Here is a 21,701-nt window from a genome sequence, read left to right on the forward strand (position 1 = left end):
ACTGTCTCCCGCTGCGTTGTGAAAAGTCTACAGGGATTCAGGAGCGAAAGGCTCCGCGTTAGACATGCGCCGTTTGAACGGCTCATACCTGTGTAGTTGGTATTGACGTATGACGTTTTCTTTAGTGGACCGTGCGTCATAAGTTACACAAAAGCTAATTCTTGTTTTGTGGTCCAGAATGGTTCAATATGACATGGATGATCACTGTGAACCGTTCGTCAGAGTCCTTTTATTGATAGGTATTTGCGTATCGACCCGTCAAGCAGCTAACGTATTAGATCTGTTGGCAGTGTAAAGAAACCGGACTGCTATTAGGCACAATGTTGAAATAATTCGCCATCCGAAAAAAGCTATAGAGCAAAGCCTGTCAGTACATAACTGCAGCTACACTATCTTCATGCAACACAATTAATTCACTTATGTACGAAAATTAAATTTGAAAATATATATCGATTTTGCTGATCGCTCGCGTCATATTAAGCAAGTCCTACCCTAGGGGTACCTAAATTATTTGCCCTTGTGTTACCTGTTTGTAAAAACTGATCTAGGCTGGCATCTGTGGGTCTAGAATATATGGAACGTGTTTCAGTCAAGAATTAATTGCACAAGAGGGAAAGATTAATGTGCTATACATTCATTTGCAAAGATCCTCTATGGGGTATGATGGTCTGCTTGCTAGTAAGTTCTAACCTGACTTGAATATTACAAGTTTAATGCAATTCCATGTTACTCCGCTCGTTTGCCGTTTTCATTTTTTTGTAAATCTTTAATTTCTCTTATAATTGAATTTTCGCTCTACACTTTCCCTGTGCAAAAGTGTAACCATCAACACGAGTACTCTATCGCTTGTCCTATCGGATAGCTCACACGGGATAACTAATGTACGACGCATTATTGGTACAACTCCAACAATTCTACAGCATCGGAAATGTCAACGGATCATTTTAAATCTGTATGTTTTTTTTTGTTGCTATTTGCCGTGCCATTCTTTGCAGCTTTTCTGTCTGTCTACAAGCCTGACTGTGATGTTTCTGCTGGAATTAGAGCAACCTGAGGCCCAGGAGATTCTCTTTCGATCGCGTTATCAACCGCCGAGACACCAAAACACGGATTTAGATCAGTTCAAGAGCAGATCGGGGTCGCCTTTAAAGTTCTGGACCTTATAGCTGAGTCCGGAAGTCGATCAGGCGCTGCCAGTCATAGGACAACATCAGTGGCAGCCAGTCACAGGGCACAACCATGCGACGGTCCTGTGCGATGTTAACGGCGATAAGAGGCCAACAAAAGACCCCGCAAATCGACCAAGCTAGCCGCAAAAGAAGACGAAGGAAAGCATGATGGCAACAACGCAGACGACAAGTCGAAGTAAAACAGTTGTCGAGCCGAAAGTAGCCGGAAATGGAAGTTGTCCATTTTGGCGCTGAGGCGTGAGAACAGCGGGACCAAAAAGCAGTGAACAGTAGGAGGAGGTAACCATTCGGTAACCACGCAAACATTTGCTGGTGTTTTAGTAGAAGAAGCCTACAGGAATGTAGCTTAAAGAAGGTGTTACGATATGGTGTAACACATTTCAGTAGAACGACTTTTCAGTAACAGCTCCGCTTGCAGAGCATTGTTGAACTTGAACTCTTATACAAGTCACCTGCTCCCTTACTCTAATTATTTGGGGACATCAATGTGCGAATGGCCTCTCCAGCCATGACGGAGTTTCATCTTTTTTGCCGACTATCACTTACTACCATAACATGAACTGGAAGGCCTTCAGTTATGGAAATAAGATCATATACTTGCTCGTCTTAGCGCAACTGCCGCTTGAGCAACGAAAACAACCCAAAAAAGTAGACCACATATGCCTGCCACTGAGTAGAGATGTTAAGGGAAATTAACAAAAAAAAAATAGGCCGAAGGACATTAGGGAACATCGGCAACTGGCAAAGTTGAACAAACCGGGTGTATTAGCCTACAGCGACTTGTTCGCATGGCGTAACCTTGCCCTATTTTAGTAGAAAAAAGACCAAGAAAACTTAACATGCAAGGAATGGTTGTTGGTTCATGGAAGGGCAAGCCAATGCTAGTGGAACGCCAATCGGAGCAGTAGGCCACGCCCAACGGTTACAGCTAAACTGAAGAATACTTCAGGTCCACATTTTGTCTTCTCTTAATGTGTCTTGGCCTACTTGGTTTGGCTGGCTGACCAGAAATCCGTCTTAACGTCTCAAACAGTAAGCGCAAAACTGCTCTGCTGTCGCAGCGCAACTCGACAGACCTGGCCAACGACTTTACATCGTGTATGGTCTTGCATTAGAATTCGTGTTATAGGTGTTGTCATTGCTCTGATTGTTGTCGCTGTTCTTATTACCGTCTGCTACTTTTGCCAGTCAGGCCTAGTTGCTTGTTGTCAATAACAGTGAGCCTACAGCAGACGCTTAAATAAAACGTAAATACCAACATCAGTACGTGTTTGCAAAGTGCAGACCGAATGGTTGACAGAAGTAAAAGAACTATGACAGGGATACAAGCGTTCTTTAAAGTAAACGACGATATCGATGACAACAAAAACTTTTAGAGTTGTGAAAATTGTCTTCCGAATGGTGTGAAGAAATACAATATATGCGGATAGAAAGGCACTAAGCGAAACGTCCTTTATTAGCGCGATATACAATGGATAAACGCAGAAATGAACACTCGGATAGGCTCCGCTTGTTTCCTTCCATTGCGTGCACAAAGGCAGCGGCTCATTGTGTACGACCATTCCAGATTCCAGCAGATGAAATACGGGGGGCGAGCCTGTTGATCATACAGTATGGGCCTGTGTGGTAGGCTCGACGTGCTCTGCCGCGTTACATGACGAAGTAACCACACCCGAACAATACTCGAAGAATAGGCTACGGGGGGATACGGGATTTGGGACAGAATAATTCAAGCTGTTGGATAAGGGTCAGGTATATAATAACTGCTAGTATGGAACTTCTCGATTAAGACGAGGCTTTCATTGATTAAATGGGCACCAACTGATATTATTAATTGGCTCATATATCTATTGTATATATATATATGTGCATATGTTATACGCTAATATCTTACAGAAATGCTTTAATAAATTAATGATTTAGTTAAAGGCTGTTGTTATGATAATAGCAAGCGTTTGTATTTATTGTTTGGCTTATCTTATATCATCATAAATAACCTATAATTCTCCTAGCTGTAAATAGTGTCTAGTGGTTATCTGTAAGGGCTAGCTTAATCTTGTCCTGGTACAACGGGCAGCATTGCACGTGACCGAGTAAAGTAAAAGCAACATTTCCTGCCCTTACCTTCCTGATATGGACAATAACATTTGATAATGCGACAAGGACAAACATATGTCCTCGTAGCATGTAACTCCGCTTATTGTCCATAACTAATTTTATTTTCTTTCATATAGATCCCTGCTTCTTTAGCAGTGAAGGACTGATGAGGCTGCTTAGAGAAATGCTCTTATTATTCATCACATAATTAGAGAAAGAAAAAATGTTCACTATCCACGCTCGATATTTGCTTGTGACAACGTCTTTTGCTCCCTATCCGCGGTTTAGCGTAGATATGATTGTCGGCACTATATGATACTACTCGGCGAGTACGGTACGCGATACGAGTCGGCGACCCCCCTGAGCGCTGTATGAGCTTCCGGGATGAATAGGGCATCCTTGCAGTTCGCCGTAGTCAACTTTTCTAGATTTTTAGAACATGACCTGGAACAATATCGTTAAACGGCTTGTCACGTAATGATTTGAATACAATGTCTGTTATGAATGCTATTTGAAGGTGCCATATATACGTCTACTGGATAATCGCACTTTTAATCCTATCCTACTTTTTGGATAAAACGGCTTCGACGGTTCTGTGCAATGAATTTCTTTAACTTCAACCAGTTCAATATATTCATTTCATCAGCAGTGACAAGCGATGTAGTGTAGATTCTGGAATCTGCCGTTATTGTTACTTCATAACTTCTCGAGGGCTATCGACTCTTGACAGCATTAACGTTCAAACTCTTACATAGCCTACATATAATACGAGATATGGTGAGGGCCTTTTAAAAAATGCCGCGTCTATAACTGCCTCACTTTGGCGCTGCTTGTTTCGCCAGGTCTGTCTTTACCTTCACCCGGCTCACTTATATTCCGAATATTCAGACAAAATTTATATTTTAAAATTCACTTTGTCTACATCTTCTCAAGCAGCAATCTTGGAAGTTACAGAAAAGTTACTCTACCGTGTAGTTCTTTCAGTTCCATTTCCCGAGCTCTAGCCCAGAGCTAGAAACGTGATTGAGTGATGTGGAGACACTTCCAGCAATAGTAGTTAATTGGTAGCTCGGGGGTGCGCAATTTCGCCATCCGTTAAACTAAATTCCTTGAATTGTTCAAAAGACAAACCTCCCTATAATTGCGATGTGGGGTTGTTCCAGAATTGTAATGAGAGGTAGGTTAACCCGCAGCTATTTTTAATTTTTCATGTCACACCCCGATTCTCTATTGCTTTTGTTTCAACCGAGATTTCGCGGATAACTCCTTGTTGCCCGATCGCCTGGAGACGCCTGTTTTCTTTTGCCTTTCCTTATTACGTGCCCGTCGAGCTTATGTCCGTTTAACCAATTGCCTGGTGCAGTCTAGTGGAAACCTGCCTCTGTTGGTGATGCTTTTTCCGAGAAGGGTAATTGTGGCCTTAGTAATTCTGAGCTAAACTGTGCTTTGCGCGGGCCTACTTTGCTGAATAACTTTCACGAGACGAGGAATGGAAAGCGGAGGACTACGTCAGCGCTTTCTTCCCCGCCGTGTCAGTTCCCCGGCGTTGCTTCCTTTGGATAGTCATCGTGAGGTGGTGCCGGTGCGTGATAATTTGTTGGACCATCGCAACCACCAAGTTGCAGCGCGCTATTGTTAGAAGGCGAATGGCATCTGGGATTCGCTTGTTTTTATTAGACCTTTGTTTTTTCCCAAGATAAACACCTCAGCAGTAAGCCAACAGCAACGTGATGGAAGAATGTGACGAATAATTAAAAAATCATTAAAAAAGAAATTTAATTTTTTTTTAGAAACTTACAAGATATTTCTAAGTCCATCCCCTTTGCCTTTCTGATCCTTTCTGCGCAATTGCGTCTGCGTGGAGTAGAAGTAGCCACAAGTCTGGTTGCTTCTATCGCCTCCTCGGACCATATGTGGCGAATATCCAAAGATCTATAATAACAATTGCGCGAGCCTCAGAGGTAGAAGAACTTTGGGAAGTGGGTTTCCCAAGCAAGGAGGCTCTCAACTACGGCAGCCGACACAGATATTTCCGACAAGCCAACAATACCTACGGGTTTCAACATCCACCTTTCTGTCATAGTTGCTTTGCACTACGATGTCGGTTGGATAGGAGTGCTACACCTTGACTTGGTGTTAGCAGTGAGAGTTCTAACAGGTTGCGGGGCGGGACGCGACTGCGGATCGCCATAGAACCGAAGTTGAAGCTTCCAAGTACGAAGCAACCTGAGGGGTAGATACAAGCGTAAGGATGACGGATGGTGAGTTCGCCTATTGTCGTCCAGTCAAGTATAAGGGCATCCTTTGTGGTCGGCCATGATTGCCACCTTTTGGTATAGTGACATGAGTTGCACCCGTACCTCTGTGGTCAAATAATATAGCTTAAATGCTGCAGACTGGAATAAACGAGGGCGTGAGCTTGATGGTAAAGGCAATGAAGACCAGTGGAAGCTGCAGTCGGAGAGTAGCAAAGCTCGAGAAGTGGGAACTGCAGTGAAAGCCAGGGGGAGGGGGCAAAGGCTGCAACGATGCTTTGGTGGCACAGGGTTATTTTCTCCGTGCATGAATGAGCATTGAGTGAACCTGTCGGTCCAGTTGCTTGTCGACCTAGGTAAGGTGCTCTTCGTAACTTCCTGCAGTTTTGTACACTAACGTGAAGGCCGGAAGTGCTGCTGAGCGTTGCTTTCTATTATGGAGACTTGACCATACGGGCTTGTAAAGGTGATGCCAGGGGCGCCTAATGCTCCAACAAAATATATTTTTTCCAGCATGATTCGAAACAGATTGTGGCCTTCGTTTGACCATTCAACCATGCGACAAGCAGGCGGCATATCCTAGATGTTAAAATGGATTACTTTTACAAGTAAACCAGGGTTATGTCTATGCCAACATGTCTTTATACAAAAGACTTATTTGCCTTTAAGTGGAATCATTCAATGGTAAACCTCTAACACTGACTATATCAGGATTAGAATGGGCGAAAGTCAAAAAGTTCTTCAGTTCACTATGACCAAAGATTAGTGGATATTCTGGATTGCAGTTAAATATATGGAATTGGGGCTGCTTTTTCTAAACAGTATGTGTAATATAAAATGCGTAGATGTATATCGGTAAAACGTAGTAATCCGAAGATAATTGTACGTCAGTTAATTAAATGGCATGGATTCACGTGTCGTAGCATCAGTAAAATATGAGCCTAAGGAACATATGATTTTTATAAAATAAAGGTGAAGGTATGAATGAATTTCTAGGCAGAATTTTAGGCCTAAAATGAGGATACTATATGATATGTAGATTAATAGATCCGATTTATCTTTCATATCCAGAAAATAACGAAAACAAATGCTAGGAATTTTCCGCTATGTACTCGGTTCGCATAACAGTAGTTAACTACAAACAATATGTTGAAATGCCATATTAGTATATTTGTCCAAGCAAAGATTAGCGCGTATGATTATCAATGGACCACGCTTTCATGGCCTATGGAAACGTTTGTCCCGCTAATCAAACAACTTTCCAGAATATCCAAATATCAAGCTGTAGTGAACAAGAAAACTTACGGCCTTAAGGCCTTGAAGGGAACGTATCGCGTGGCGTACGTCGCTAGAACTCAAAAAAAGTTCCATTGTTTAAAATAACTACGAGTTGATACGATAGTTTGAAAAGCCTTTTTAACTTTTGCTTTTTAACATAGCACATTTTATTTTTATTTATTTATTTATAAAATCTTTAACATAAAGTTATATGCAGTTCATATTTGTTTTTGAAAATAGATTAGAATGTTCCAAATAATGCAAATTATAAGATTTCCCCTAGTACATTTAGCGAGTCAGAACTAAAACAGTTATGTCAGCGCTTTATGATCAAGCAAGCGAATTGCTAGTATCAGCTTAGTGGTACACTTTTTTTTTTTTTTTTTCCAAATACAATTATTAGTAGAAAAATGAAAATCCACCTGAACAAACAATCTATAATGGTTTGTTAATTAAAAATGACAATTGAGACGGAGTCGTGGCCATTTCCTTAACACCCTGTATCGAAGCTGTGTACGTAGTATGTTAATTAGGTTTTATTTAATTCGGATACAAAATAGCCTTCTTTATTCAAATATACACCGCAACGCCCCTGAACAAACAAATCGCTTATAATTCCTTGATAAGCTGTACTATGAATTATGTAAGGATTTGTATGTATTTATATACGGATCATCTCATTTCTGATATTTGCTTTGTGTAGCCGTCATACAAATGGAATAACGAAACGAACATGTCCCGGCATAAAAAGTGTTTTGTGCTAAAGGTTTTTACATTTACTTTGGCGTAAATGAAGGGAAAAATTAGGCGGGTATTTCAACAAAATTTAGCAACTTCTAGAGCATTTAAGTTTTCTAGGAGCCACTTAGGTTTTCGGGATCTCCACAGCATGTGTAAAATGAGATTAATAAAAGAGTCAGATTTTCGAGTCTGGTATTTCTATCAGGAAACGGTACTGACTTTTTGAAAAATATCAACTTGTTCATATTGTCTGCTTGCTTAGCTTTTCGAGCAGTCTAAAACCCACCTTTGAATATTAAGGTCGCCTTCGCTTTAAGGTACCGAAATATCCGGAAGGGATTAATGAAGCAACACTATCACAGCAATGGCTTAACCGCAATGGGAGTACGAGATAATTAACAAAAGGACAAGAGATACCTGCCAACACGAGAACAATAGTAAAATATTTAAATTAGCGTTTTGAAATGAAATACTGTATGTTACCATATAAATATAGTTGCGACACTACAAAGTCACAGTAGTCAATGTAATGTCCATTATTTATATTTTTCTTCTGCCTCACGGTGACTTTGAATGTTCTGAGCGATTTTCTTGAATATCTTTGTAGCCTCAAATCCATGACGAAAATAAGGGTAAAAATTGTAAGCTATTGGAAATCTCTGCAGCACTGAGTGGTTTTGGTAAACAAAGTCTGAGCTATCTACATGCTGAGGCTGGATCATAATTAAATCGTGATAATTTTAATTTCTGGTCTTAAACACTGTCAGTTATGATACAGGTAGAAGAGATCCAAAGGGCCGTCGTGTTCTATCTCAGAAACAAAACGCCCAGCTGCCACCTAGGTACTTGCGATGGAAAACCCAATAGCTTACTCTTTTTATGCCAAGACCGCTTTAATAAATAGGCTGGCTTATTCTTTCTTTTCCCATTTTCAAACTATTCTTTACTATACGCGCAATCGCAGGCTAGCTCAGGCCGCCGATTGGCCACGATTCGAAATTGTTGTTTGACTAGGTTCTGCAAACCTGATATTTTTCCGAGGAAACAGTTAAAAGTGTAGGGGGAGGGGGGGGGGTATGTAGGAGACACAAAACATGACGGACGCCTTTAAGAAAAGAAGGAACATGAGGCACTGCTCAATAGCAAAGAGGCGTTCCATAATTCCGAAACGAGATGACACACCCAAAGCGCTCGAGGAAGCAGTTCTGTTGATCCCGGGAGGAGAGGATGCCAAATGAATGCATCATTGCCACATACGCAGAAACACAGTGAATAGCAAAGGTAAAGAGATTGCCAGATGGCGCACTAAGACTGGAGAATGCATTTGCTCACCTAGCCCAGTTAGCTATGGCAGAGAGCCTGAGAAGCAACAAGGAGGAGTCTGTTAAGGCAAGCGATTCACAGACAGACTATACGGACGCCCTCACCAAAGTCAATAACTCTGTGTAATCGCCGAAAAACCCGAGAAAGGAGTTCAAGAACACCCATTTGACTTGCAATAACGCCATAACAGAACTCAAGCTCGCGATCTGGTGGCTCCCCAGCCAGAACCAAAAAAGGTACATACTCCTGAAGGACCTTAAAGGAGGTTCGTGAAAAAATAATCAGGGGTTGGATAAGCGAAAATGCGAATTTTGCAAACAGTTGAAGGAACTCCTTAAACAGAATGAAGGATTATTTTGTGAAAACACCAAAAAAAGCAGTGTACCAGAAGGCAGCTAGGGCAAAGCAGATGCACACCTGAGCTACAGGCGCAAACACGGATACTGCAGGCGTCCCTGCGTCCCGAAAGCAACAACAAGTGTTACAAGTTCAACCAGAAAGTAGAGAAGGAACACCTACGAAAGCTCAGAGCGGCAGATGGACCTTGCAAGGAAAACCGAAAAAATTCTTGATGAGTCGTAGACTCTCGGTAGCCTGGCACGTCTTGTCACCGAGATGCGGCCCAAGGTTTAAACGCATATTCACGGATCTATCCGAACGTATCACGTTCGCGTTTACTAACGCTGTTAGGGCACGCCATAGGCGAGCGATAGTAGTCATTCAGGGCTTCTAATAAAACAAAGAACTGATGGAACAGCCCTCTGCATCGTACCCGTTTACCACAGCAGTTATGAAACTATCCTGTAAAATGTTGCTGCGCCAAAAGCAGTCGACAACAGAGCCGACTGAGACTATCCCCTCATAAATACACAGACATCTGGGAGAAACTTATATAGGAATGGTGCGAGCAAATAGGATAACAAGCGATTTCATGAGGGCTCCCTTAAAGGTCATCGAGAACATTAAGAATATGGCGGCATCATAGATAGCAGGTCTTCCGACGCTCCACATCTCAGAGCTGTTGAGTAATTGAGGCCTGCTGCCAGAAAGTTGACCGTCTTGTTGAGCTCGTAAAGAAAAAGGGCCTGCCTTTTTGGGTATGAAGCATTCCTCGTGGATGAGAAATCCAAGACCAAGAAAAGGAACACTGCATCACAGAGCACTGTCAGGGCAAGGACGAAAGACAAATCGACCTTTGAGGCTACTCTCAACGCTATCAACGATCTCATTGAGTTGGGTGAAACTGAGGTAAAGATAGACAATGTTACGGATATTAGAGATAGGGACCTCATCACAAACGTACGCGAAACTAGGACCGGCGATAAGATTACTATTGCAGATGTAATACGCAAAGGTGCAAGGGAGGAAATAGATGTTCGTGAGGTGATAAAGCTCGCCGTAATGCAACGCGGATCCCTCTCCGGACGTACATGAAATAGAGGTCGCTTTACAAAAGAAGCTTAGGCTTTCACCAGGAACGAGGCCCTGCACACGGAAGGGGTAAATGAAACTGTCTTGTTTCTTTGCCGTGGTTCGTTGCCAAGAAGTCTTTTCATAAAATCAAGCATCATTGGGAAATGCTAAAAGCAAACCTAAACAATCATGGGTCAATTTGCTGACCCGCTTCAATTGCTAAAAGACAGAGTACTACGCAAAGCACCGCAATCAAAATAGGGCAAATAATCCGGCGTTCCAAATGCAGTGCAGTTAGCCGTGTCACCAAAGACTGCATGAATGGCACTCTTGATGACTATAGATGCATCGAAGAGGGGCATTTTGCAGTCTTTATGACGTGTTCCTTGTACCGCAAAGAAACGGTTAAAACCAGCCTATTCCTCTTCCAAGAAAAGACTGCAATAGCAAACGCTGCATTAAAAGACAAAAAAGTATGTTGACTGTGATGGGCAATGGTTCAATACACTAGAGAGGGCTGGGATACTTAAATTGAATGCCGAAGATCTTACATTTAAACTCGAACAGCTGTCAGTAGGCCCACGAGATGCTCAGCGAAGCGGTTACATATAGACTTCTGCTTGCTTGGTGAGCCAAACCTGGCAATAGCCAGAAGATCAAATTTTTAAACGAGAGATGGCGCGGTAATGAGCAAGCCAAATCAATGGGTTGACGATTAGAAGCACTGAGCTTAAAAGTAGAAATTATTTCTTTATACCAGCTTTGTTTGTTGAAGCGCCTCCCTTGAATTAGTGCCGAGAAAGAAAATAACCTACGTAGCGCATGGCTGAGGGGCCATTACTTACATTCTGAGAGAACAAATAGGTTTATTTTCGCCTTCAAACAAACGAGTCAGAGTTTATTTGAGCATTCTTTTAAAAGCTCAGCAAAAGTGATACGAAGTCACCCAATGTTCGGCTAATTCACAGATAGATATACGCAGAATGGCAGTGACATTATGCAACTGCTACCTCGTACCTAATTAACAGAAGTAGGATCTCAAAAGCCTGCTAAACTACCTAACGGAGAATATAGAGACGCAGGAAGGCTACAAAGAGGTAGTCCTTATTGGCGACTTTAACTCAAAGATTGCAAAATGGAGAAATCCATATTAGCTCGCCAGAAGACGTTCCGTAACAGGAACGGACTGCAAAGCTAGATCTGCGTGGTACAAATGATTCCCATTTTTGCTTGAGATGACCACTAGAACATTCTGCTAGCGATCACGGAATAGCAGGTATCCGAGTAGGAATTGAACCGGAAATATCACAGATTTGTGATCTAACGAACGTGGGTCAACGAACGATCGCAACAGCATTACTTTCCATTTAGACGGAAGTATCTTTTGCGAAAAACGGGCCGCACCCAGTCCCTTTTCATTAAGATTGACAAAGGACAATATAGATAGACTGGATGGACCATGGATGAAAAGTTGTTTCAGAGAGTATTTGTAACACGCCCACAAGCAGTGTGCTGATAGGATGCCAAGATTGCTGAGGCTTGCTCCGAATGCATCCGACGGAGATACCCAAGAAGAACAAGACACACTTGGCAATGAACAATGGAGAAACCAGCAGGAATGAGAAAGAGGAGCCGGCACAAGCAAGGAGAGTAGACGAACGCTTAAAATATGCTCGCGAAAGGCTCTACAATTTAATCAGATGGAAAAAGATGGCAAAGTATAAAGAACTGATCGAAAAGTTGGACAGAGACAAAACTGATGTACTCTATAAAATCTTTATGAATGAGATAAAAAGGACGATCTAGGGTCTACTAGCGGATATGAAGGAGAGTGCTTTGCACTCCTTCCAGGAAACTGCGAAGACAATCGATAATGATGCCAGCAAACAAGAAACACATCTCGGAGGTTACTGCAGAAGAAACCGAAATGGCGAGACTGTGGCTAGCCTGAGGCAAGGTATCGGCCCCTAAAGACCCATCTGAGAAAAGAGGTGGCTTGTAGACTTTAGAAATCTCATATATCGAGTTTCAAAGACGGCCGATTTCGTGACGCACGGAATGAGATGGATCGGACCCTCATACCTGAGCCATATAAGGAAACAGACCCATAGATTTACCATCTAATATACTTTCTGAACACCAAAGCATATGAAAAATACAACCATTACCAAACTTTAAAACAGAAACCGCAGAAACCAAGCACTGTACAAAGCCCGATGCAGTTTTTGAAAAGGAAAGTACACTCTCACCACTATCAAGGGGATTTTCGATAAAGCGCACCAAGAAAGACAGAAAATGCAAAAGGTGAAGAAATGTGTGCTCCTGATCCTTTTAGACGTGAAAAATGCCTCTGATATGACGAGCTGGGATCTCATTATGAGGGTGTTCGAGGGTAAAGAATTCTCGCTTCACCCACAGGTAGTCATCTGTTAATACCTTACAAAGAAGGTGTTGAACATCGGCCACAAAGGGCGCGACATCTCAGCAGCTTAACCGTAAGCGTTGACACCAAGCTCCACTTTGTGAAATCTTACATTCGAAGACCTCCTCTGGTCTACCGTAAAGAGCCGAGTGTGTCGCATACGCCACTGACCCAGTCCTGCTAGTTGTTGCCCGAAAGAGGATGTTCTTCAAGAGAGAGCAAATTTTGCACTAGTCAATTTAAAAGCTTATTTGGAATTTCAAGAGCTTATTTTCGAGATTATATCAGAAAAGAGCAAGAACATTTATTTGAGTGGCGGTAAGCGATGCCGGGCGAGAATTCTATAAAAATGGATGAAAAATTTAGATATCTCTAGCAGATCCTCACTCAGAGAAAGTGCACATGTGCCACAAATCCTACGAGGCTGATGCCCAAAATACCAGAGTCATCGGAAAGTGTAAAATGTTTATTGGAGACATTAGCCGAATCGGTTGCACCCAAAGCTAGACCTGTCTAAGCTGAGGTGATAGATACAGATTTTCCGCAGAAGGAGCCGTACCGAACGGCCATCAGTAAAAGCATCCAAGATCCCCCCATAGAATTTAGTGTCTAAGGAAGAAGTCGAGCGTTAGCTTAAAGGGGAACTGCAACTCACAGCAGCGAACAAGGCTGCACAAGGTAAGTAACAAGATCAATAGCGCGGGGTGCACTACGAGACCAAACAGGAGCATTGCCACTAACTGATTTTAACTATCACCACAAAGTATAACCGGTTACGCAGAACCTACGTATCAGGTGACCTGATACGTTCTGATAGGTTACGGTTTTAGACAGGTATGGCCAAAATTGGTAAAACACGGATGTGGAAAACTACGTGTGTTCTTTGTGAATTCGAAGCAGAAAGCGAATTTAAGTATACAATATGCTACCACATACTATTAAATGCGATATCATAGAAATTCCATTATGGACGACCACCAAAAGTCATAGGAAGCAAAATGAAGTCAGAAATGTTGTGGGATATTGGTTCGGCTTTCCTTTACGACATTGTATCGAAAGAGGGGAGTTAGAATATGATATATGACGATGAATTAAAAAATCCTGCACGTATACCGAAGTAGAGCCTGCGTAGACGGTACTTCACCAGCTTATCTAATCTTCAGAGGTTTCGAGGTAATATGATAAGGTCTTCGGATCGTACAAGGGTCCTTTAAGAAGACCGCAGTTAGTGTGTAATCTCGATTTGCCGAATGGGACCCTCAACAACACCGCTGGGTAAGCGGCGCTTGAGCTTAACAGAGGTGCCACACTTTTCCTCAAACTGCACAGGTAGAAAAATATGTCCGGGTTATCCATACATTTCGCAACTGAATTCCCCGAACCTCGAAGGAAAAAACCTAAGGTAATCAAACGAAATCTACAGTAAAGTTTCTAAGCTAGAAATTACGGGCGGTTATTGAACTTAGGTCGGCCGCATTGGTCTATGTTTCAATGCATGCAAAACTAATAAGCTAAATTAGACCTACCATCGAACTAATTCTCATTATCATTATAAAATATTCACAACGTTATAAGTTATCAAAGCGGTACACGGTGTTGCGTCATACCTAAGAGGTGGCCTACGCAGCAGGTTAGATTATGCAGGCGATATCACGTATCCGATGAGTCGCAAATTACTGGGTTGATATTTCAACCTTGATGGTTATACCCTACGTGTTTTATATCACACGACACGATCGTATTGTGTTAATAGCTTTAAGAAAAGCTAACAGGTACGTAAATTTCATAATTCGTGAAGCACCAACTGACGCAAAAGATCAGGCACATCTGTTCATCCTACGATTACAGGTTGCTGCAAGGTAAAAAAAAAAGATGCAAACATATACGAATTGTTGGCCACTCAGATTTGTTATGAGACGCTCGGTAACTGCACAGAACACATAATACAAAATGGCTGATTTAAGTTCAACTTAAAACCCAGTTTTGATCAATAAAAAAAATGTTTAAAAAAATATGTATTATACATAAATTTGAATAACATGCTCTTTTTTCATAGGATCGAATCAGGGGGGTGCTATTTACTGCGGTATGCACAGATAAAATAAAGTAATTATTCAGGATGCGATAGGATAGTTCATCTAATTACTTTATTTGTCAACGTCACGTTCTTAAACCAGAAGTACGACGCTCAAAGCTGTTCTCTTTTATACGTAGGCCAAATAATATTTTTACTGATCAGCGAGAACCATTAGAATTTTACTTTCAACTTCCGTCGTGCATTTCACCGAAGTTTCAGTTATCTCTTCTAAACATACACTTGTATAGCATTTGTGTATATAACTTTATATATCTACACATTACATACCGCTACCACTGAAGGCGGCAGAGACCTAAAAGCACCAACACTTCCGGAATCCATTTGCGTGGTCATTTTTTGAACAATGGAGGTTATCGGTATCCATTTATGTTGATTTTGTGGGAGATTTTACTGCAGTGTGACTCCGCAATACATTTGTTCCTTTTGTGAGTGTGCTATCTATTACAAATCCACCAATGACCTTAGCGGTTGCTACGCGTATCCGAGAGCTGTTTCATATAGGTCCTGCAAATTTTCGTGGCTGTGTTTCGCAAAAATTTTCAAACTTCCTAATCTCTAGACCTTTTCCTTCGCTCTTCCTTTTTCCGAGCACTCATTCTTCAGAAATGTTTGTTTTCGTAACTTTTCTGTTGTCACCACTGGGATGCTCTGACCAGACAAAATATCGCATGTGGTCATGTGCAGATAGACAGCACTTCTATTAAATGAGCTTTTATCCAACTTTCTTCCTTCACTTCGGTAACTTCATCTACAATAACTTCTTTTCGAATAATCAAGAACCTTAGCGCGGTGCTGATAATCTGCAATTTTTTTTTTGTTCCACTTTTAGAAGTAATCTCTCCTTACCGACTTCGCCTTTTGATTTTCTTTTTATCCACCGTTTCGGGAGATTTGCTGACTTCGGTCACCGATGCTGCTTATCCAGACTTTTCTTCGTACTTGAAAAAATCGACAACTGAAGAACTTAAATGCTCATTAAAATACGCATACCTATTATCTAACAGCACGACTTGAATGAAATTACTGTTTTTGCTACTGAGTTAATATTTTCTTCGCAATTCGTCAATACTTTTTAGTATTATTTTTGTTGTTGTTGTAGACGCCAACATAAGACACCAGGTGTTATAACTGACTTAATCCGGCTTTAAAACTATATAAACACATTATTTAATGCCGCTTGCCAGTGCCGTTTGCACACACGGCAGTGCACGGTTTTCTTTGAGTTACGACCTCGTATATAATCGTAGCCGTCTTCTGGAGTTTTCGATTCTTACACAAAACTAGCTCACTTTGAAGTCGAGTCTCAATGCAACTTCAACTCTTACCAACACCCTTTTCGCCGAACGCACACCAGATCCACACATAGACTACCACCAACTTTAGCACGAACACTCCTCTCAATTCACTTTTTCTTAAGCAGGTCGCCAAAGTTTTGTGAACTGTTAGCTAACCTGTAACCGACTGACTGCTAAACGTACTTTAAACTTACTTGTCGCAAATTTTCAGCCGCCCCCAAGACGGGCAGTTACAGCAGGGGTTGGCTGAAGGGAAGATGAATTAATATAGTTGAATCGGCAAGTACTTGTAGAAAGAGATGGTTGGGGTTGTTTCTGGTAACTTTTGCCTTGGGGGCGGCTGGAGCGACGTTGGCGATATACACCACCAAACACGTACAACCACGTCTTACCCCATGGCGGTTGGACGCATGTCTGGTCCTAACGAACAGACGGGCCACAAGCGTGCGCGAGTTCCGCGTGCGTTCCCGGCACGGCGAGGAGCGCTCCATTGCCCTAGGAGAAAGGAGAGGGTATGCCTCAAGAGTCTGGTGAGAGAGGGGTCGACAGGAAACGGTATGCCTCGAAAATATCTGGCGTATGGGAACCCTGGACGAGATGATGCCTGATTTACAAAGACAGAGCAACGGCTAGTTAAAAAGATGGGGATATAAGAAGACAGACACGAGCATAAACGAAAAACTATTCCTTTTATCGGTAGTTATTGGATTGACGGGTTTCTTTTGAAGGGGGAAGGATTAAGTTGTCGTAACTTGTGTGTGGTCGTAAGTGTGAAGCCTTGATAAGACCGCTGTAATTCATTAATAGAACTGGTGGTGGAAAAGCGTACATCGCTTGAATAGGCTCACATGGACCGAACAAAGTACAAGCACTTAATAATCTTTTGTCTTGTTTTGGGAAAGAACACACAGAATGGCACGCTTATTATTGGACAGCGTATAAAGAACGTGTGATGTGAGTGCATTGAGTCGCGTATCAATGGCTTCCGTTTAAGGTCAAGTTTTTTTGAAGGAAAGCTAAAGGGACACGATTTAGTGGTTAACATGAAATTGCATTGTCATTTGTGAATGATGAGTCCCACATGATTCTTTTAGGTCTACTCAGGCTATTTCTATTCGTCCAAATTGGGGGAATGACAATACCGCCGAGTACGAACAGATTAAAAAAGCAAATATTTAGATCACTTTTAAAGTGGGTTAGAGAAAATTGCTAAATCCGCCTTGAAGATACGGGTATTTTCGCATTTTATATACAAGGCGAGCTACAAATGACAGCCTTCCTTATTTTGCTGTAAAAACGATAGACGGACCAGAAATTTAAAAAGCTTATAGAATTTCTCAACTTTGAAGATATATTTGTTGGGTTAATCAGTTTGTGACTAATTATCTAGTCGTTCGATCTATATTCACTTTTATAAATTTTATACAAAAATAATTTTTCAACAAACTAGACAAATCTTTTTTTCTAGCAGACACAGCAAGGTAAACTTCAGATCTGCATACATTTTTTAAATTCAAATCACTGTTTGTTCCGCAGCAACCACACCACTACTCAATCGTGAAAAGGATACATACATTGGCACGATGCCTCCGGCAGTGTGCGATATTAGGCCGGCGGGACTAGAGCGATTGTTAGCTATTAGGAAATGCGAAGTAAATTGGGACTGGACGTTATAGTGTGGATTAGAAGCTGGTTGTTGTCGAAAGTTAAGTTGAGCCAGTGTTTTACGCCGCGACACCCTAGCTATCAATATCTATTTGACAACAGCCTAACACCCAAAGAAGGCGGGGTGAAACGGGGGAGGGGGGGGGGAATATGGGGTCCTCCAATGTCACCCTGATAACATCCCTCTTGTCATTATTAAACATCGACGACGACGAATATGTGGAGTGGCAATGCAAAGACCCCAGAAATTGCGTTTATTGGCCAAACCAACCTGCCTATTCGCATGAAACGGCAGTGGTAAGGACCTTCGGGCTAGAATGGGGTAGCCCTATTGGTCAAGTACCCACAACCGTGTTATGAAAGTTTCGACAGGAACTCACCTCGTTGTCTGCGTCGGCTGACGTCACGACACATTTTATCGGAGAATCTGTCGATTCAACGCAGTCTAGAGGTCGGCGCAAAAATGCTACCCCGACCCGATTTCTTCACTGGGGGGACAGCTGCGGGGCGTGTCCCATAACAGCTGCATTGCTGCGTCGAAATACCTTAGGGCTGAGAAGAAGTGATCTATAACACGCCAGCAACCAAAACAGTGACATCCATGCTTCGCTTGTTAGTAGCTTGAGGAAAGAGACGGTTGCGTAACTCAAAGATGGACGGTCGCAAAATGGAAGGGTACACTGTTGTGCTAAAGGTCAACCAGATACATAGTACATAGGCTAAAGAGTGTGTGTTTGTGTGTGACAAGAAGCTATGTACTGTGTCATTTTGTGTCGTAAACAGAAACAGAAGAAAATAGTAATGAAGATAATAATAAGAAGAAGAAGCACATGGGCAAACGAAAGAAATAACACACCATCATCATTACCTCTACCCGATGCAGTTCTATGTTATTATTAGGAGGGCTGTGTCAAGGACAACTGCTGATTTTCCCTGTAAAGGAGCTTTGCGTAATGCGATGAAAGCCACAGCTACGAGCCCAGCGCTCTCTTTGAAGCATAACTGTTTGTGCCCTCCGGTCCCACTCGCGTTGGTGATGGTTACTTGTGGTGAAGGCGATAACGTTGACAATGATTAGAAGATGCAGAGCAGTTTCGCCCATGACCTCGGGGAACTCATGGTGCGACGAACTCACCGGCAACAGAGTGGGCAAACGCACCGAAACGGGGGGCAAACGGACGTGGGCAGTACGCTGGTGCTTCATTCCAAAAAGCTATCATTTAACGGGTAGACCAGTAACGTGTCATTTAGCCTCGTGATGACCTCAAGCAAAGCACAATGTTAGTAATAAGCTGTCAGAAGACGTAGACCACTCGAGGCGATAAGAAGGAGCCATGTTTGACAAACAACGCTTCTGTGCGGTGTCGCATCGTAACTCAGTTAACGATGACAGAGACGTCAATATAAAAAGAGCGTTTCAACTTAATAACTTTGTCAGTAACCGTTGTAACTAATAATAATTATTATTCTTATTGTGACAATAATGATTTCCCATTCTGAATGATAAATATTTATTACTATTATTAAGTAAGCACTTTAATTAAGTCGTGACAAAATACCTTGCAACGAAATTAAGCACGCGAGTGCCAACACCGAAGTCGGCCAATCGCCATGCATCGAACACTGGCAAGGGTCCACTCGAGGGACGATAATAAAAATTAAAACGGAAATAATTGACTAAAAAAGTTTTTTTCGCCAGTTATTTCCGGTTTTAAAACCCATTTCTATTGCACCACAACGCTCAACTTCAAGGGTAACGGCACCCGTTGAAAAAATCCCTATTATTCGTCATCCATTCATCAGACCTTCACACACATTACGTTCACTATGCCCTCTGTCATTCAGGTGTAGGCTAAAATGTTTTTCAACTAACGAAACTATTAAGCTCTCATTATTAAGAGAGCTAACTCAAACTATTAAGAGAGCTCATATAAGTTAACTCATTTTGATTTACACCGTTAATTTTTATGTTTGTCAAAAGGTGTATATAGAAAATAGGCCACGACAGCTGAGCCTGGTTACCTTCGTTGGTGTCGATATGATCTATGTGATTACCGTACATTACAAGCATTTTTCCCCTATAAATGTATGCATTCTAGCTAGATAGACAGTCAGCCGAAAACAAATTGGTCGCAATCAACAGGAACGCTAACGTGACCAGTGAGATCCGTAGCAAAAGAAACATACAATAGAAATGCAAGCGTGGATTGTTGGTCGCTCTGTCAAATTTTGTATTTCGTAGTTCTATAATTTTGTATACATATGGCAACAGCTAGAGATATGGCAGACGTCAAGCAACCAATACAAGCCAATAAACGTGTATTAAAATCCAAGGTAGAACAGTTTTAGTTATTGATAAACTACGGTGTCAACCGACGATTACGTTTTTACGACGTTTTTATAGCTGGATTTAGAACGGATTCAATATTTTTCTACGTACCCGGAGCTTCACATGCACTGAGGGGCGTCTATATCTTCTCCTATCAATGTGAGAAATATTGTATCGTAATTAGCCATCTGAGCTTGTATATTCTACGGCGAAGCCGAATACCTTCGGCGACATGCATATATCGAAAGATAGCGTCTGCGTGGTAAAAGAAAATAACATTTCAAATAAAGATGATTGAGCCGTCTGTCGCTAAACACTTTAGAAAGTCTCCCATATGTGTAAATCTTTTTCAGTGCATACCTAACCCGTCTAAAATAAACAAAATAAATCTCTCGCTTTTTGCATGCGGTACCATTTTACCTAAGCACTTGTTTCGACGATACCCTTGCAATACCCCGGAACAAAACGAAAATTGCCTACACCCGTTATTCAAGTTAGGCCGTCTCACATGCTTCCGAGTTCAGTGGGCAAATGCATTACTACCTTACTATCCTCGATAGTTGAGACATCTCGTTCTGATTCAACAGCTATGAGCAACCCTGCGCGCCATGCTACGGAAAACAAAAACATGTTACTGGTAAGGAGAAAATAATCGTCCATAAAAGGGGCAATAATCGTATTTTTTTTGCGCTGTGAAAACCGACCGACAAGATATTCTCATCGAAGTATCAATAACAGGCATATAAAATGAACGTAATGAGAGAGTAAATAAAGACACCGTTTTGTTCTGATGAAGTAACACTTTTAGAAATCGATTGGATAGGTCAACAACCACCTCAACAGAGTCCTACTTCGCTTCGAATACCGAGAGTTAGCGACTTCGTATCGGCGCGAGAAAGATCCCAGAATAGAACGGAAGAACGGTCCAGACATAGCAGTAGAGAGTGCTCCCGGCGCATCTTGCAAGTAGACCAATTATTCTCACAGGAATTTTTAAAAAAAAAGTTCATAGAAGATATATTGAACGCTACACGGAACATATCATCTCAGACCAGCCGTAGCAAACATTCGCAGCTGCATGTATTTTGCAATTGGGTTCCGAATCCGAAAGTGATTATGTCCAAGTTAAAGTAAAGTATCACCGCGGGTCACCGACAGTTAAAATGTTACAGGATTGATTCTAGGGTGATTTGATTTAAGGGTGACCGAATACCACAGGCTGCTGAGAAGGTAGCGGTTCGGAAGGATTTAGAAATTACGTTCGACAGGCAAATTAAACCCAAGAATCATATCACGGCCGTGGCTACGGCTGTCCTTCGTATCACTAACTTAATTTTTAGGATGATTTCAAAATGAGAAAATCTGAAGCGTTTCTAAATATATGTGACTACTTAGTTTTACCCAAGTGTATGTATTATATCCATGTACTACTACCCTGCCGCCAGAGGGAAATTACTCCAACGTGTGCTATGATGGACTCTATAAATTTGTTTTTAAATAATACAATGATTTTAGAGACGAAATCATCCTTTCGGGCATAGCTGAGCAGTAAATAATAGAGTGAGTGATTTTTCTCACAATTCAAGAAGGCGATC

The 21,701-nt window shown here is 41.8% G+C and overlaps 1 long non-coding RNA gene across 8 annotated transcripts in view; it reads right to left on the reverse strand.

The window, feature by feature from the left end:
* LOC111244277 (uncharacterized) overlaps positions 1–16,563 on the reverse strand; it is a 70,218-nt gene extending 53,655 nt beyond the window's left edge. For 4 of the 8 annotated variants that reach the window (XR_015319985.1, XR_015319986.1, XR_015319987.1 and 1 more), the window contains exon 1: positions 15,085–16,560. This is a non-coding gene — a long non-coding RNA (uncharacterized LOC111244277). Of the gene's footprint in view, positions 1–2,995; positions 3,732–7,183; positions 14,572–15,084 lie in introns of those variants that run through there. The other 4 variants (XR_015319993.1, XR_015319991.1, XR_015319988.1 and 1 more) reach the window with 4 other exon arrangements.
* Positions 16,564–21,701: the final 5,138 nt, after the last annotated feature.

The sequence above is a fragment of the Varroa destructor genome, unplaced genomic scaffold (genome assembly GCF_002443255.2).
Source record: "Varroa destructor unplaced genomic scaffold, Vdes_3.0 BEIS01000002.1, whole genome shotgun sequence".
NCBI lineage: Eukaryota > Metazoa > Arthropoda > Arachnida > Mesostigmata > Varroidae > Varroa > Varroa destructor.